Source organism: Condylostylus longicornis, unplaced genomic scaffold (assembly GCF_029603195.1).
Source record: "Condylostylus longicornis isolate FDR11 unplaced genomic scaffold, ASM2960319v2 ptg000030l, whole genome shotgun sequence".
In the NCBI taxonomy this organism is placed as follows: domain Eukaryota; kingdom Metazoa; phylum Arthropoda; class Insecta; order Diptera; family Dolichopodidae; genus Condylostylus; species Condylostylus longicornis.
The window spans coordinates 10,978,330-10,993,124 of NW_026577999.1; the positions used below are offsets into that span (position 1 = coordinate 10,978,330).

General features: G+C 24.6%; 1 pseudogene; it reads right to left on the bottom strand.

Annotated features, from left to right (window-relative positions):
• Positions 1-12,902: 12,902 nt before the first annotated feature.
• On the bottom strand, positions 12,903-12,996 carry LOC129608196 (U6 spliceosomal RNA; annotated as a pseudogene).
• Between the last annotated feature and the right edge of the window lie 1,799 nt (positions 12,997-14,795).

Below are 14,795 nucleotides of genomic sequence, written 5' to 3' on the forward strand. Positions count from 1 at the left end.
CATATGGTACCCAGGATGTTCCCGTTTTTCTTTTCTTTTTTTATAAAAAAATCAGATAACTTGACATAAAAAGAGTATGTGTATGTATACGTCTTTTTTTTCTTTGTTTGTTTGCAAAAACGCATGTAATATTAATGTAATATTTATGTAAATTAAGAGTATAAAAAAGAAGAGTAATACAATATGTATGTGCATGTATATGTGTATATGTGCTAAATGTAAATTGAAATGTGTATTTTGCAAACACTTAAGTTAAAAGAGGGAAGAAAATGAAATCGTTTTGTATAACAAATAATTTTTTTTTTCGTTAAATTTTGTTAATAATTTTTTTTTTTATTGTTTGTTGTTATTTGTTGTTGTTCTACATACTTTAGTTATATATTAGATATTTGGAATAATACTTTTCTTTTTGTTATAATTTTTTTTAAATATTAAAGGAACAATAATTCCTCCTATCATTCCACCTATTATTACAAAAATTTTGCGAATATTCAACTGTACTCATACATAAATGTAAAATTTGTATATTAAGAAATTTAACTGAATTTTGGTTTGCACATACTTTAGTAACACATAATATATGTACATACATACATTTTATATTAAATATTGTACAAAAAATATTATTATTATTATTATTATTTTTATTATTATTGTGGAATACGCCAAGAATTTTCAAATTGAAATATATTTTTTGAGTTGATGTAATTGAATACGCTAAAATGGTTGATGGCAGGCGGATGGTGGTAGTGATACTTCGATGTTTACTAAAAATAAGAAAAAAAGAGGATTATAATAAAAATGAAAAAAAATTATAATATATCAACAATTTCTTTAAAAAAAAAATAAGAATTTTTTGAAAAATATGTTGTAAACGCAGTATGTTGACTTTCCTTCTTCTTAAAAAATAAAAAACGAATATTGCTTTTATAAATTTTTTTTCTCTTTTAAACGCTTTTAAATGTATAACAATACAAATGTAATTTTTCTTTTATTAAACAAAAATTTGATAAGTTGGGCTCCAATATCATTTAAAGTAAATAAAAGTAAAAAAAATAAATAAAAAATAATTTATAATTGAAATGTTTGCGTCATTACAAAATTTTGAGAATTTAATTTTTTCATAATCAAATAAAATAAATAAAGAAAACAAAAATAATTATTTTTGGTTGTCTGCTTTTAATTGGCCTAAATTAATTATGAAGTAAATAATTAAAAAAATTAATTTTAATTTTTACCGGAATTTTAAATACCCACTTATCCTAAATATCCATTTTCTTTATTAAAAATAATTGTTCAAAATATGCAATACCGGTTCCGAAAAATGTAAGAAGATCAGTTTCTGAATATTTCACGTGAATAAAAGTTGTAGAACTTGTTGAGATAATTATAGTTAATTTTAAGTCTTGAGGATCCAATTTTTGACCAGCACTTTGAACGAAATCTTTCCAATTGCATGTTGGATATTCTTACGTAAGGCTTCATCGACGCCGGATGATCGGTTTAAATATGGGATTTCGTATACTTTTGAACAGGAAAAGTTAACAGCATTAATTCGTTTGATCTCCGGCCAAAGTAATATTGACCAAATTCGAAAAATGTGAAATTGATTGTTCATTAAATGGAATTTTGATTATTTGTGAAGTATTAATAATTTGAAAGCGGTGTTCGATCGTAAGCGTAATCTTTCTGGAAGTTTTAGAAAACTGTATATTATTTTATTAAGAAATCACATTTTCATAAATAGAAAGTACCTTAATATTTATCAATACCAGAGTAGGCAGTTACTATTCTGTACTTCTATTATGCATTCAATATTCTTTCTTAACAAATTTTTTATTTGTTAACAAAATAAAAACATGAGAACACGTGATTTCAAAGAATTTTATTCTCTCACTATTATGCAGATATATAGCGGTATTTTTAACATAGTTGATAACAAAAAATTTGCAGAAAAATTTTTTTCTTTAATTTTTGTTGTTCAGAACGCATGACAGTAACAGGAAGTTAGATAAAAGTAACAGTGGTATATACACATGTTAACAATGGATTAACATGTTTTCTGTTATTTTTAATAACAGGTGTTGTAAAAATTAAAATGTTTATCAACCAAAATGTACGGAAAATTTTCATTTAAAGAAGAATTTTGTTTTTTTTTTTCAATTTGCTTTTCGTAACACTGTTTCAGTTTGGTCCTTGACATCATTGACATTTTTATGATCGGATGAATTTTGTAATAACATAATGTACATATTTGTACTGATATATGAAATAATTTGTGAATTAAGTATATATTAATGAATATGATTAAAATTAACTTGTTGTTTAAAAAAAGAATTTTAATTTAAAATGCTTGAACAATTGAAATTTAGTGTTTAAATAAAACGTGTGTTACTAAAAAATTTTAGTGCAAAATTATAAAAATTTCAACTGAGTGTATTACTGCTGAATGCGCTAGTAGTGAATAATATGGAATTCTGTTTTAAGTGATCATAATTGATAAGGTCACAAATTAACAACAAAAAATTAGAGTTCATTTTGAAATCGCATTAATTTTAATAAAACCTTATCAATAATGAAAGAATTGTGAGGAGTAATAGAAATTTTTTTGTAAAAAGTAAGTGAAAAATGTGAAATATTAATTAAGATTTTTGTAATCATTGTATTGATTGTCTTAAACCTTTCATTATAAGTGTCAGTGGATGGTCATAATTAAAATTCTCCGAATGAATTTTAAGTTCTTGCATATTTTGTTTTTTAAATTAGTTTAATTCTAGAGTCTTACAAGTATGAAATAATTAAAATTTTTTCCGAAGAGCATTAAATCATAAATTTTTAATTTTGTTTCTTTGAGTAATAATTGATTAATTGTTTTAATAAAATATTAATTTTATTTTCTTTCAATTTAAATTTCTTTAAGATGTTTCCCCTAACATTCCAACAAAAAATTTCAAATTTTTAAACAAAATTCTGTAAAATTATTTAAAGCAATTAATAAAAATTATTTTTTTAATATGAATTTAATTTTTTTTTTGTTTTTTGTTTTCTTTAAATTTAATTTATTATATAACGATTACATTACAATCCTCCAAAAAAAAAAAATTTAAAAATTACCATCGAATTTCTTACGAATTTAAATGAGGTGCTTTTCACAAACATTTGATTATTATAATTAATTTTAGCATTTATTTTTTAAATGTAAAAATTTTATATATATATATATAAGTATATATAGGTAAATCATTTCGATATTCTAAATAAAAATTCCCATATCAAATAATAATAATGTTGATTCGTTTATATTTGTTTGCATAATACATAATACAAAAGGAAAAAAACAAAAGAAAAAAAAAAGGATATTGTTAACCTTTTTTTTGTATTTTTTACAAATATATTTGGAGCACATTTTATTTTTCGGAGAAATATGTGTGTAAAGAAAGCAATTAATAGCTATAAAAAGAAAATTACAAGAGAAAAAAAAAAATTAATTAAAATTCCGAAAAAAAAATGTTGGTAAAGTACGATATTTTGATTATGTATGATAGCAAAGAGTCAACAATTTTCATTAATAAAATGAAGAAAAAAGAAAATTTTCATTATTTCTAAGGGTTTTTCGCCTTTTTTAACAAATATCATATAAGTTATATATTTTTTTATATATAGGGGTATGAATGAATGTGTGAATGCGGGAAAATGATTTTGTTTTTCATTTTCCGCGAAATTATATAAAATATTTAATATTACTTTTATATTATATTTATTTATGGTTTTTAATTTTAAGATCATATTAAATTCTCATTAAAATAATTTTTTATTTCTTTATATTCTTGGTATAAATTGAAAAACGAAAATTATTTTTGCTAATAATTGTTTAATTTACCGCAATTTTATAAATTCTTTGAAGATATTTGGAACTAATTTTCTTTTAAATTTTCTCGTACTTTGATATTACCCTATATGGATCATCTTCTACATTAAAACTTTCAAAATGAAATCAAAATTTTGTTTTCATTTCTCTTAATAAAATGGTTTCAATGAGCGTAAAAATTTTATTTGCATGTAGTTTCACAATAACAGCAATAAACATTTTTGCAGTGCAAGTTTTGGCACTTAACAAATAAGAGTCTTGCAAATAAAATCCGGAAAAATATTTAATTAGTCAGAGAACAGATATGCCAGCACGCTAATGAATTGAAAATGAAATAAGCTCATATCCAATTAATTGTTTGCCAACACGTTTCCATTAATTGACTGTTTAGTTCAAAAACAAAGCGATTTTCTTTCATTATTTTCTTAACATTGTAATGACGTTCTCTTACTTTGAATATAAAATAAAATTGCATACCTTTAGGATGATAAAATAAAAAATATTACAAAAAATAAAATTGAACGTCTGCACTTTGCTCTGATACCCACACGGAAGTTTTTCAAAAGCTATTTTATTGAATTAGCAAAAAAAAAGCAGTACTAGAATTTTTCAGAATGGATCTATTACCGTATTACGAAACTTGGTTATACTCGTACTCGTACTTGATTTGCGCTGATTAGTTTTTCTTAATTAGTTTTGCTCATCATCAAATCTTGAGGACAGAGTAAAACTAATAATATTTAAGAAAATAAGGATTACTTAATTTCTTTTATCCCCAATAATCTCTGAGAAAAAAAAATGCAAATACCTCTTTTATTTTAGTTAATTTGGTATTTCAATTTACCGAATTAACTCCTTTAATTCCACATTATTTATCTGACCATTGGTGCAGTGGTTATGGCACCGGTCCTTTAACCGAAGGGTCTCGGGTTCAAACCCCGGTCAGGTCACTATAAAAATTATATTCAATATTATTATAACTTAATATACAATACTAATAAAAAAAATATTATACAAGTAATTTTCAAATATTCCTAATATTCGATATTAAAAAAAAAAACTAAGAAAAATCTACCTAGTTAAAACCTATGACGCTATGAAACTAGTGCATGAGAAATCATGCACTAGCCCTATGCTCCTTCTAGGAGTGAACAAAGGAAAAAAAAAAAAAAAAAAAAAAATTCCACATTAAAATTTCCATGTTTGTAGTCTTCGCTAATGGTTCTACTGAACTTAATCTTTAATTTATATTACTTAACAATTAAAATTTATTATGAATATTTAAGCAAGAAATTAAATAAAATTTAAATTCAAAATAAATTAAGCTGGGAGGAAAACCCTTTGTTAATCATATATTAAGGATTCTACTATTTAAATTTTGTAAATATAATATGAATATACGAGTATTATGTTTATCTAATATTATGTATATATGTAACAAAAATTCAATTTTGTAATTTATTTTGAAATTGTTAGACCAGAAATAATAATTAATGGTTTTAAGTGTTTCAGTATAATTATTTAAATTTATGCATTACGCTCAAATAGTAAAGAAGAATTTGCATAAATGCCATCAATTTAATTTATATTTTGTGCAATTATCAAAAATGATTAGAATATTTTATTAAAGATAATTATTATAAAGTTTTTTTTAATTTCATTTTTAATTTCATCATAAATTAAGAATCTGATAATAAAATTTCCATCGAAAAAGGACCATATTCTATATATTGTGCAATTTGTTTCCTTTTATAAATATCTAATAATAAAATATAATGAAAGTGTTAACAACCCCTATGATTTATTTATAATGCTATTTAACATTTATATTTAGAGTCAATATCATTAAACAAAATTGAAATATTTAAAAATATAATATTAAAGAACTTGTATAATATTATTAATGCGGTAATTTTCATTCATTAATTAGAAAGGATTATAATAGGATTTTAAACACTCAATTATTGAATTAGTTTAATATATGTGTGTGTATATATAGAGAAAATCTAAACTAATGGTATTAAAATTATTAAAGAAGCTTAATGAATATAATCTGATAATTAGCAAAGAAATCCATAAATCCCGTATTCTCTTTAGTATATCTTGACAAAAAAGAGAATGATTGATAAAACTATAATTAATAATCATAATTACGAAAATTTATTTTGATTTTAATATTATTTATGTTAAATAATAGTGTATAATAAAGTGTGGCAATTATGGTAATTGCGGAATGGTAATTTACGTATGTATTTAAGTAATTTTGTAAGTGACTTGTTTTTGAATTATGGTTTTAGTTTTAAGTATGCGTTTTTGGTTTTTTATTTATTTTGTAATTTAGTAATTTGCCATTTAGGTAAGTTATACTAAGACTGTGGAATTTCGCTCAGTATTTCGCTCAATACTCATGAATATTTGTTTTGTTTATTATTGTTAATCTGTCCGTCCTAATGTTCGTTTGTTTACAAAAACTCTACATTTTGCTAAAGAAGAAATTTTATACTCAAATAAATCTTAGTAAAGCAACTTTTCCCCCTTCCTCCTTTGTGAAAAATTTTGCATTCGGAAATTTTTTCCGTATGATTTTCCTTTTTCTCTTTTATGTCTAATAAAATCAAAGCTTTTCCACGTCAAGTTTAGATTCTACATTTTACTAAGCATTTTGGTGATTAAAATTATTTGCTAGAATTAGAACCTACTTTTGCCTTGTATTTTGGTAAGCAACAAAAAAGATGCCACTATAAATGTCAAAATAAGCGAAAAAAATGTGATATATATATCATGCAATTCTCTGCAGATTTGTATAATCGGATTTACACATCCTGGGACCGCGAAATAAGAATCTATTGTTCTTCGCCACCACCCCCCCCCCCCCTCCCCCTCCCCCCCCTTCCCCCTCCCCCCCTCGTTTTATATTTCCCCTCTCCCGAAAGCCATACTGAAGGTGTCTCATCATTCTCCCTCAGAATCTACAGGCTCAGCTTACTGAAGTGCCCCTAAGACTCTGGTGAGAGTTTTGAACTCATTGTTACCCACTTTTCTAATTCTTTTCCTAGTTAGAAACGAACAGTATATGGTCCAATTCTTTAGAAAGGCTCCAGCCAAAGCAAACTTGTGTTAACTCGTTTACTCTCTGGACCGTCAGCTTCCTCATTTCGTATGCAATTCTTAGAATCATTTGGGAGTTAATACAAATCACGTGCACCTTTTATTATATTTTATATTAAAATCTTTAATTTGAAGCACCATTTGCAATGAATTTAGAATTCAAATTATTTTGTATGTATATTCCATACGGATTGAAATAAAATTAAAAATAAATAAAATTAAATAAAGTTTTACAAGTTTTTTCAACTTTTCAATTCCTTTTTGTTTTTGTAAACTTCGTTCCTTCTTCAAGATTACCGACTATATTACGAATTAATTTTTTGATAATTACATTATTTTACTTTTAAATTAAATATTACCTTTAAAATTTATTCATTTTTATTATCTTTGTTGAATATATATCAAAGCGGAAACTTTTAATTTATTCAAATAGACTTTTTCTAAGTTATTTGGGATTTTGTTATTAAAATTTTTTTCTACTGATTTTGTTTTTTTCTGTAAATTAAATTTTAATAGAATTTTTCCACTTTCTTCGGTGTTACAATTTTTTTTTTTGAAAAACAATTTAGAAATTTTGTAATAGAAAGTATGAAAATTAAATTTAAATAATTTATTTAAAGATCCTTAAATACAAATTTACTTTTGGTAAATTTAATTTAAAGATTTTCTTTTCAAAGAAATTAATTATTAATAATTTATTTTTAAATTAAATTTGTCCTACATTTTTTACAAATTAAATTGGATTTTTATGATTTGAATTAATGCAATGATGGAATAACCAATGTCATGGTATATAATAATTTTGGTCACATATATGGCGTGTTATAGGAATGAAATATTTAAGTTATTTAAAAAAAATGATGGGGATGTTCTACTGGGCAGTGTTCACATAAAATTCATATAATTTCAAACTTATAATTATAGTCTGAGTAATAACATTATAAACTAATGTTAAAGTGTGAGTTATAATATATATGAACATTGCCATTATATTTTCAAGTCTAAATTTAACAACTTTTCTGATTAGAATACAAATAATACCCATTATACAAGATTACGAGCACTATTCATATTATACTATGAATAGTGCTCGTAAAATCTAGCTTAAATGAAATGGTAAACGTTATAAATGATGACAATATTAAATTTCATCTCTTTATTCTATTTATAAATATTTAAGACATTTATATTAGCTACAGTAAAAAAGTATATTCAATGAACTTTAATTCTTATATTATGAATGCATGAATTCTATGGTCTATACAAATAAAATGGCAGCATTTCATTCTAAATTAACTACATTTTTTTTACTTAAGAAGAAAAGAGAAATAAAATATATTTTTAATGTTGGTTAGCTTTTTACTTATTCATTTTATATGCGGCACGCGATATTTTTAACTTCTTTTAATAAAATTTTTTATTTTCGGTAAAAGTAAACCAATATAAAAAGTGAAAATGAAAATTTAATTTTTAGGCAGCGACTAAAATATTTTTTTTATTTTATTCAAACTCAAAAAACAGAGAACAGAGAACAGAAGAAACAGCAACAATAACCTTAATGTATAAGTGAATTTATAGCTCATCATCTTTGTTAAAAATTTTAAGTGGAATATGTATTAGGATTTATTTTTAGTATATTTGAATCTTAGAAGGAAGAAATGGCAAAAGTAAAAAAAATAACATTTTTATTTTTATAATAAATATTTTGTTATTTTAGAATTTTCATTTGTTTCGTCAGTATGCAGGTAGATCGAAAAAAAATTTGCTGAAACTAGCGTAAGCATTTTAAATAGAAATAAGGCATTTCTTGGGAGGATAGGATCAAAAAAACCAATGAAGTAAAGTTATGGGAGTTTTGTTATAAAATTACCTCAGAAAGTAGCTGATTTTTAAAACTTGAGTGAAACTGAGGATCTGATCAGTGCATATAACCAATTGCCTGGTAAATTTACGGAAAGTAGTACCAATGCTCTCACTCCCATTTTTTTTTCCTTCTTCACTCCTAGGAGGAGTATAAGGCTAGTGCATGATATCATGCATGTTTACTGTTTATTTTTTCTTAGTTTTTAATATCGAATATTATGAATATTTGAAAATTACTTGTATAATATTTATTAGTATTGTATATTAAGTTATATAATATTGAATATAATTTTTATAGTGACCTGACTGGGGTTTGAACCCGAGACCCTTCGGTTAAAGGTCCGGTGCCATAACCACTGCACCAATGGTCAGGTATCTCTCACTACCAATAGTAAAACAAAATTTTAGTGGTAAACAACTTAACAAAACCCTTACTGAAAACTTTAGTGTTGTTTTCATGTTATCGGTCATATCTAGCCATACAATTCCGACATATCTGAAAAATCTATCCCATGTCGAGTCTTTTCGGTGGTTTTCGGCAACTATACGTTCAATATTTAATTCTATACAAAATTTCATGTTATTCCGTCAACACCCCGAAACGTCAAAATGTAAATCTGTCATATTGTCAGTTGCCAGTAGTAATTGTATACGAGTATTATAAAAACTTCAAGAAAACTTCAAGCAATTTAAAGAAAATCTGAATATTTTATTCAATTTTCCCCGATTTTTTATGTAAGTTTTTTTAATCTACAGACAAAAATGTTAATGTAAAATTAATAACATTCTTATTTCGTTTCATAAATACTGCCATAATTTCAATTTTAAGATTAATTTTTTATAAATGCCGTCATAATGCCAGTCTTAAAGCAAAAATACGGCGAAAAGGAAAATATAATATTGCCTTCCATAAAAGTGAATTTAAAAATTGTGTGAATTTTGTTTAAAATTAATTTTGCAAAATAAAATTTCATTTTTAACATGAAACTTTAAAATTTCTAAATAAAATTTTGAAATTTTTAGAATTTCTCATATTTTAATGAAAATCTATAAAACTTTATTGAAAAAATAAAAATAATATTTATGTTAAAATAAAAGTTATAATCATAAACTAGTTCGTATAGTTCGTATAATAAACTTTTTAATGGAGAATTTTTGATGGAGACTGATGTGAAATAAGTATTTAAAAGTTGATGAAACTAGAGAATTCAAATGGAATTGAACAAAATATTTTTAGATTACTTAATTTAATTTTTTTAATAATTCAATTAGTTTATTTCCAGTTCAAAGTCAATTTAGTTATAGTTTTTTAAATATTTACCCGGGTAATTTTCTAGTTTAGCATCTAATATTTTCGCCATTATTGTTAAAAAATATTAAATTAATATAGACGCGAGTATAAGGAATTTTAAATATTTATTTTTAGTTTTCATTTTAAAATTGTATTAAGTATCGTGCTATTTATTTAACGGTATATAACATTCTGAACTACAGTTGGAAGTATTTGGGAGTAATTTGATATTGGAACACTATGTTGTAGGAGGTAAACTCTTTGTACGAGTATTATACAGGCATTAAATATTGAAGTTTTAATGGTTATTTCCCGTAACTGCTGAAATAAATGCGTGAAAGAATTTCTGGGAAATATTCTTTTTCGTATAAACTGGAGTAGTTGTTGAGAGCGATTAACATTTTGAGTGTTATACGTTTACAGTGTTGTATACCATTAAATGAAACGCAGTAATAATGAACAAGGGATTTTGTTTTTATAAAATATGTGTACATTTTAAACTGTTAATTTATAACTATAATAATAATTAATTCAGTTATTTAATAATGAAAATAACTGAATGAAAAAATTTAAAATTTTCATAATCTTTTAAGTATACGTAAACTAATAAATAATTTCAGTTTTTTGATAATTACGAGTATCTTAATGCTTCGTTAAATTAAGAAAATTATAATTAAAACTTGCCACAATTATAAAGCTTATTTCATTAGCATTTAATTTCGTTAGGGAATTGGAATGATTTAATTTTGCATTTTTAATAGTTCTCAAGTTCATTTACCTTTATTAAAATATTATTAAAAATTTATTTTGGAAATATACAATTAGTTGAATTGGTTATGAGATCCTCTGAGAGTTTCTATGGTGAATTTTTTTTTTCATCAGTAAACGATTCCAGAAATTTTATAGAAGAAAATTGCTTATCCTAATATTATAATTTATAAAAATTCATTCTCGAGTTCTCACAATTCTATACACAAATACATACATTATATAATATGTAAATGTAAAAGTGTTTTACTACATGTATGCTCAAATATATCTGATTATTCCTTTTTAGTATTCCAATTAAGAAAAATTTTTTTTTAAGTAATTCCCTAATAAATTTTCGAGCGTAAGGTTACTTGGTAATGTTTTGTAAGGGTTTTTATTTGCTTATATAAGATCTACATTTGTGTGTTTGTTATAAGTATCCTGGCTATTAGTCATATAATATTATTTTGTCAATATTTTTTTATATAGCGAAATTGTATATTTTTTGAAAAATATATGTAAATTATATTTATTGTAGATTTTTAATTTTGAGTCCATATAGATTTTATATACACATACATTTTCTTATTTATTCTTACTCCACATATAATACATATTCACATATTTTTTTATGAAAATATTATAATATAAATAGTTTCTATGGAAAATAAAAGAATTGAAACTTAAAAAACATAAATTGATGCGATCAGGACATTATCCAGTCGCATTTTACTTAACAAACGGTATGTATGACATAAAAATTGTATTTGATCAAATTATAGACGATAATGTAAACTTTTTAATTAAGCTTTTTTTTTACTAAATTTTCAGTTTTCTAATCTAAAATTTCATGTTCAAGCAGCTATTCACACTAATGGTATTTCAATTTAAATTGTCAGTGGAATTTTTTTAATCTGATTTTAATACTCCAAAACTACGTTCGAAATTTACTGCCCGAACTATTTTTTAACCTAAAAAATTGTGAACCCCCCGAGGGCTTCAATTAAAGCGTTTAAATTGGTAATGTAAACGGTAAGATAAAATGGTTTTCAACAATATCATGAGTACACCACAAATACATTTAACTTGTGCTGAAATTTGACCCAGAAATATAACAAAGTCTTTTGCGTTGAACTCCATGGGCATGAAAAAAATTCCCCCTGTCGAATTGGAACCTTAAACAATATCTACCTTTTTTCAAAATCATTCCTTTAAAATTTTTTTTTGTGTTTTTTATTGAATATATTCAATAGCATTATTTATAAAAGATAGATTTCAATTTAGGTATATATGCGTTAGATATTTACGTTATCTTGAAAAAATCGATTGTTCTTTTAAGTATATTAATAATTTTTGCAAATAAATTTTAAAGTAAATTAAAATATTTTAAAGAATTTTTAATAAAAGATTGTATTCCACAAATATTATTGTAGAATTTAACTTACACCGCTACAGATAATGTACATACATATATGTATATGAAAAAGACCTACAAGAAGTATAATCAATGTACTGAGAGCTACACTATGAGAGGGAGTCTTATTGTATTTATTAGATTAATAAATATGTTATGCATATCTAAATATAATCGTAAGATATAGAAAACAAGTTTTAAAATTAATTTAAATTGAAAAATATTTGATAGTTTTGTTATTGAGAAAGAATTTATATTGCAAATGCCTTGTCATATACGTGCATATATGTATACATATAGAATTATTTCTGATGAGCTTATGTGCACTCAAACTCATAATAAAATTTAATTTTAATTGTGATGAAATCAATCTTATTATTAAATTTTATAGGATTGGCAAAATATAGAATTTATTTTTGATTCTGTATAAATACGAAAGTTTTGCTATTAATATTTTGGCTTCCTATGTACTTGTATGCATAATAATAAAATTTTATTTGATATTAAATAAGATAATAAGTTTTTAAGAACTTTAATAATATTAACTTTTGAAATTTAATAATTAAGAATTAACAATTCAAATAACTTTTGAATTTTAGATATTTCCTACAAAAAAGTTTTATTTCTTAAATATTTTTCGTACATATAATAATCTTCTCTGTATCGTTCCAATTTTAGTATATGTTCTGCAGAAGTAAGAACAGAATTGGCATTCATGAACAGAGTCACGCTCATTTGGGTGTCGGGTCAGAGTGGGCATACGGACAACGAGATTGCCGATGGGCTGGCGGGGAGGAAATCTTGGCCTGACTTTGTGCAGCCGCTGTCTTTCTGCGCCTGCTCGCGGCGAAACGCGGCCTTCACTGGCGGGACATGAATGAGTGTCGTCATACGAAGGTATTTCTTCCGGCGTGCTTTGCCGGGTTCACTGAATAGTTTCGCCAGAATTTCTTCAAGGGGCACTACCCAATGAAGTATCACCTGCATAGACTGGGAAAATTGGGCTCACCGCTGCGCAGATTTTGTGAGCTGCTGTCCAACTCCCTTAGGGATATCTCCGATTTTATACTTGAGACGGGGATATTATAGGTGGAATAGTGGGGAGACTACAATAAGTCAGGAATGGCTGCGGTGGCTCGGGAGGTTCTCCTACCCCACTCGGTTTAAGTAAATTTTTTTTACATCTCAGAACTTTAAGTGTGCTTTAATTGTTTAAAACCTTACAGATAATTAAAAAATTGCATATTTTAGGGATGTGCTGCCTTGATTTTAGCAGAAAATGTTAAGAAATTCTTTAAATTTGTCTAAAAGGCTATATTATGTTGTCATGAGTCATGATATCATAAAGTTGTGATTTATTTACATTTATGACTAGTTCTATATTCGACTAGTGATTGTTGTATTAAAGAGGATAACGTATTTAAAAGCCCACAATTTGAGTAATGGAATTAAATTTATTTTTCATTATATAGAAAAACGATTTTAAAATATAAGGAAAACAGTAAAATTTCGAATTTCCAATGCATGTGTATATATATTTATACAAATTTATATATAGTATAAAAGGAATATCAGACAAATTTTTGAGTCTTTAACATTTATACCAGAATAGTAAGTAAATTTAATGTAGTGTCTTCTCTAAAACACAACTTTGTTTTAGCAGTCATATTTGGAAATTGCTATAAAATTTTATTTGTTTTACATTATTGTTGCATAACATCCTTGTAATTTGGAAAAGTATTTGCAAAAAGAAATTTTTTTGGAAACTCAAGTAAAATTTTGCTGATTCAGTTTGTCTATTACTGTTAACTATCACGGACGTACAAGAAAAATATAGTGTTATATAGAATTGCAGGGATTCCATCAACGATTTAATTGAAATATTAAAAAACTTTTTCTACTATGTAAAATTTTGCTTCAATTGAATAATGGTTAGAATATGATTGTTACAATATGGAATATTTTTTATATTGTCTATACGGATTCATTAAATCATATATCTTATTCAGTTCCGATTTTCGGAACTTCCGTGAACTTTGTATATAGGTACTTTGCAAAGCAGCATTTTGATAGGTTAATAATATTTAAAATTATGCAAATACTTAAGCATTACCATAAAAATTCCCGATAAAAACTAAAATTTTGGCATATTTTTTTTGTTTTTTTCAATTTATTTTGCGTACAAGTAAAAATTCTCTCTTCGAAAAGGTTTTAAGTGGTTACCTTTATATCAACATGGGGAGATGATATTTAAAATTAATAAAAGGAATACAGTAAATTAAAAAGCTAATAGAACAAATAATATAATTATTTTGTATTAATTGAATCAGTGGATTTTATTTAACCAAATGAACCATTGTAAAAATAACTAAAACATTATTTAAAATCACAATTTTTTTCAAAATTTTCGACCTCATTAATATAACTCATTTAATTTTAATTTAATTCTCTAAATTATAGGAATAATTTCTAATAATTAAATATTTCATCTGTTTTTTTTT